Here is a 5,046-nt window from a genome sequence, read left to right on the forward strand (position 1 = left end):
GTTTCTGTTATTTACAGCCAAGCTGTTAATTATAACCATGCAGGGGGAAAAAAAGGCTCTGGGATATCATGAGGAAAGCTGAGGGCTTCAGATACAAACTCTAAACAGATCCAAACGGCAGGATTTATTATGCTCCATAAAAACATATATACAACATTATTGTTGGCATAACATCTCTTCAAACTAACCAAGATAACGTAGCTGCTAGAGTTGTGGCTGGATCAAAATAGTTTGAAAGATAATTCAGTTTATCTATAAATCTGTTTATGTGGGTGCTTGTGCAACAAAAGGAAGAAGTAATAAAAAACTCATCAGCTTTGGTTTCAGTGGTGTTCAGCCACAAGTATATTATTCCAGAGGTTTGTATTTTCTTAACAATGAGTACACAGAGTGATGTTGCCTAATATCACATTGTTGGCACATATCTCACAGGACCAACACTAGCTGAAGAAAATGCTTTGAGACTGAAAATGTGGTTCTAGTTGAACACGTACACCTTGCTCAGCAAGTTTAGAAGAGTATTGTGAGATTGTGTGACAATTAAACAGACACATTGACCATTGACAAATCGCTTTATTAATTTCTTGTATAGCTTATTGATCCACTTTTCCATCATAAAAAACAACACATTGATAACATAATATCCTCTATGAGAAATGCTTGAACATTCAAGGCAGAGAAACACATCCCTTCCTGAATGCAGAGGCTTGAAGAGAATGCAGTGACATCCATGTAGCTTTAAAAAAGTGACTTTGTAAACAACATAGTTTTTTTTTTTTTTAAGAATGCCTCATAAGTGAATGAAATTTGCTAAACATGTGGTTTTGTTGTACTGGTGAGACTTGTGTGTTTGGGTCGGAGGAGCTGCAGTGCTTATACAGTAAATCAGAACCTGGGTGCATACACTTTGTGACGCGTTCATGGCAATATCTCTTCATCCTTAAGACTGATGGATGTCCTTTGATGAAAGACTTCCTCCTTCACAAACATGCCAGCTCATTTCCTCCACTTTCATCAGCATTCTTTGTTTAATGTGTTCATATGATTTGAGTACAGTAGATAGTGAAATACATTAAACGTCATTACATTGATTGTCACACCTGAAATATGAAGATATAAAAAAATATTTTGTTACTGCTTTACGTGGCATAGGTTAAATATATTCTTACTTATTACAAAGGAGAACAAGAAGTCATCAAGTGACTTTACAACATCCACGAGCATTTCATATACACTTATATTAGTTTAAATTGACATTTAAGGAATGTAGCTATTTTCTGCAAACACATCATACATGTACATGCGCAATAATGGATGTAAGACAAGCACACAGCTCAGAATTATGTACAAAATCTGATCAAGTACGGAATAATTTGTGAAGCAGAAATGTAATACATTTGCACTGATGCCATAACCTTGAATTCAACCTGTAGCTAATATTACATCTTTGACATCATATTCTCAGCCCTGTGCCAACAATAATTCAAACACAGACCATGTTAGCATAGCCATTAAATATCATTAAATATGAAAATCATACAACAGTAGGATTTAGTGCAGGTATTGTGATACTCACTGTTAATTGTCATTGATAGATAAGTGTTTGCTGGCCTTGAGTCACAGTATTGGGACGCGCTGTTCATGCTGGGGAAACTAAGCCGAGCAGCTTGCCCCTGAGCTTGGCGCTGACACAGCATCGGAGGGGCTTCAGTGTGAGCCCATACGAGCAGTCAAGGGTGAGGGGCTTAGAGGGGTCGCTCTCGAAGCTGCACTGGTGCAGCAGGACGGCTGTGAATAAAAAAGCCTCGACCATGGCGATCTGGTTGCCGATGCAGCGTCTTTTACCCGTTGAGAAAATCATCACACCGTTGGTTATGTCCTTGTTGAGGCCCCCGTTTTCGTCGAGGAAGCGTGCGGGGTCAAAGATGTGAGGCTCCTTCCACTTCAGGGGGTCGTGGTTGACGGACCACTGATTGATGAAGACCACCGTGTCTTTGGGGATGTGGAGACCCTCGATGGTGACGTCTGAGGTGGTGGAGTGGGGGATGGTGACGGGGACGAAGCTGGTGAAGCGCATGGTCTCGTAGATGAAGGCGTCCAGGTGTGCCAGGCTGCTTCGGTCCTCAATTGATGGCAGTCTGTCTTGGCCTACTACTTTGTCGATGAGCTCATGCAGTTTGGCTTGTATGTCTGGGTATTTGGCCAGGAGCAGCAGGATCCACTGCATGACAGTTGATATTGTGTCTTGACCAGCTCCAATGAGATCTGTGACCGTTGCTTCGACAAACTCTTTGGACAGTCCGCTTTCCCGCTGGTGCTCGATCCCGTTGATGATGGCGTCGCTCATGTCCCGGATCACATCAGGGTTGAAGGACTCTCTATGCTGCCCCACTTTGTCTTTTACGAAGGTGAAAAACTCCTCGTTGAGGTTTTTGAAGTTTTCATAGACACTGCGAACTGGGTTCGGGAAGGACTGGAGCCAGGGCATGACATCCACCAAGCTACCTGCCCCGACGGTCTCCCCGAACTTGTCCAACTTTTTCAATATGGTCCTGAACTCCTGGTCTTCGTGTCCGTATCGCCCCCCAAAGCAGAGAGCGCACATGATATTAGCAGCAGCTACTGTAAATTCATGAGCTGGGTTGAAATACCGTCCATCGATGCTGTGGCGCAAAAATACCTGCACCAGTTCCATGGCCTCGGCCGTGATGTGCTGCTCAAAGGCTTTTTTGGTCTTACTGTTTGCTGAAGAAAAGGCTCTGAGGCTGCACTGCGCAATTTTCCTGTGCGCTTTCCACTGTTTGCTGTAATTAGTAAATGTCAGACTCCTGCCTCCAGAGACCATCTGGAAAGAGACAAAGTTTGGTCTGCCTGCAAACTCGGTGCTGTGCTGTACGAGCGCCTCCCGTATCGCCCTGTCTCCATTCAGAACCACGATGTCGCTGCAGCCCAGACGTATCTGGTACACGTTGCCGTATTTTTTGGCCAGCTTGGCGAAGGTGATGTGAGGCATCTGGCCCAGCTGCATGGCGTTGCCCACCACTGGCCAGGCGAAGGGTCCCGGCAGTCTTTTCTTCAGCCTGAGGTTTCTGACCCACAGGCAGGCTTCCAGACAGAAGAGGAAAACCAAGGAGGCGACCAGAGCAGGCTGGACCTGTCCACTCCATTCCCTGATGATGCTGCTGCCCTTTACACCGAACTCTGTGTCCAGTGCCATCGCGTCAAATCTTCTGCACACTTGTTCCTCAGGGGGGTTGGGGGGAATGAAAAAAACAAACTTTTCAACAATGTCTGTTCAGTTGTATATTTGTAAGAAATTAATCAAAAATATCCATATCAGATAAGGAAAAAAAGTTCAGCTATTTCAATCAAAAACCAGTGAGGTCATAGTAATGACAAGCTAAAATGAAGGAGGAAAGGAGTGAGGAAAGGTTGTTTTTTTTTGTCTTTAGTCAGTTTATTCATGAAGATTTAAGGCTTAAGTGCCTGATTTTTGCTTCACTCCAGCGTCTTATATGTTTTGCTGTTGGTGGGCAGGGCTCAGGATAACTTCCATACTCCTCCCATTGTGGTAGCTTCGCAGACCCCACTGTCTCATGTAGTCGCGCGCGGTCGGAGGCGCGCGCTTGGGAGCGCAGAGGGACACCGTGAGCGTGCAGCGTGAACTACCGCTGTCCGCTGCAGAGAAACAAGAGTCAGCAACTGGTGACCGATTCAGTAGGAAACGTGTCGAGCCAATTTGCTTTACTAATTGGAGGACTGGCAGAGTTTTTGTTTCAAAGTGTATCTTTCTAACATGATTTATGCTCTGGCTGCGGAGGACTCCGCGGGCGCACTTTGGCTTGAAACACATTGCATACGGTTTGTCCAACTCTTGACGGAGTTTATGCTGAAATTAAAATTGTACAAGATCTGTTTAAGCGTGATTATATTGTCAGTTACGTGACACTTCGTTCTTATTCAGTGAATTATCCTGTATTTTTGATCTGATTAAAACGCATGCTAAAGCTTCCTCTAGTTCAGCCAGATATAATATATATGCAGTAACGTGTCTTGCTTAAATATTTGTTTAGTCTGTAACGATCACAGATTTTAAAAGCCAATGTTGGCAATAACAACAACAAAAACATTATGTACCTCTGATTATTTGTCATTAAGTCCTGCAGGTTCAGTCAGTTTGTCAGAAAAAAAAGAGTTGCGTGAAATTTTCGCACTAAACAGCCTGACTCCAAAGACCGGACGTAAACGTTTTGTTCAAAGCTTTCTAGCAAAATAAAACATGTTTTAAATAAACTGGGAAGATAACACATTTAAAAAGAAAAAGCTCATTCTAAAAAAAATCAAACTTCAGTTTTAAAAGAAGAAATAAATGACATAAAGATCAATATTATCTCAGTGACTCCAATGGAAATATTTGATTTGATTTGTCTCAATTGATTCGTCTGTCTTTCAATCAGACAGATGTTTTACTTCACTGTCTGCAGTGGCAGAATAATTTTACTGAACTCTTAAACTAGTGCAAAACTTAGTGTGGACAAACCACGAAATATTGATACTTAAAGTTTTTTCCAGCACATGAACTGCAGTTTTGTAGAAACTCCAGATCAGACACAACAGACTTCAGGTGCTTCTCCTTTGAGCTGCAGAGAAGTAAATCCCCTGAAGTATGAGGGGGAAAAGAAAATGCACATTAAACTGAAGACAATAAAAGAGAAAATCTGAAGCCTACTCATATATTTTACTATATTTTTACAGTTGCACCATCACATTTAAAAAATACAGATCTTAAATAGTCAGACAGATGTGAACTTCATGTTTGCAGGGAGGTGATGAACGTAATCTAAAACACAAAAATCATTACAAAGCAAAGTGCTTAGTCAAAGGGACAGAAACTTCACGGCAACACCAGGACAGTCAGTCATCATCAGCAGGCGAGGAAGAGGAGGAGGAGAAACAATTATGGGAAATGTTGAAAATTACATCTAAATTACTTTTTTTCGAAATGTGTTTTACAACAATTATTGACACTAAGCTATGAGCCCATTA

At 42.2% G+C, this 5,046-nt stretch overlaps 1 pseudogene; it reads right to left on the reverse strand.

The window, feature by feature from the left end:
* Positions 1-553: 553 nt before the first annotated feature.
* LOC137788103 (cytochrome P450 1B1 pseudogene) lies at positions 554-3,456 on the reverse strand (annotated as a pseudogene).
* Positions 3,457-5,046: the final 1,590 nt, after the last annotated feature.

This window comes from Clinocottus analis, unplaced genomic scaffold (assembly GCF_023055335.1).
Source record: "Clinocottus analis isolate CAN_PGR_092001 unplaced genomic scaffold, fCliAna1.0.p SCAF_17, whole genome shotgun sequence".
Classification (NCBI taxonomy): domain Eukaryota; kingdom Metazoa; phylum Chordata; class Actinopteri; order Perciformes; family Cottidae; genus Clinocottus; species Clinocottus analis.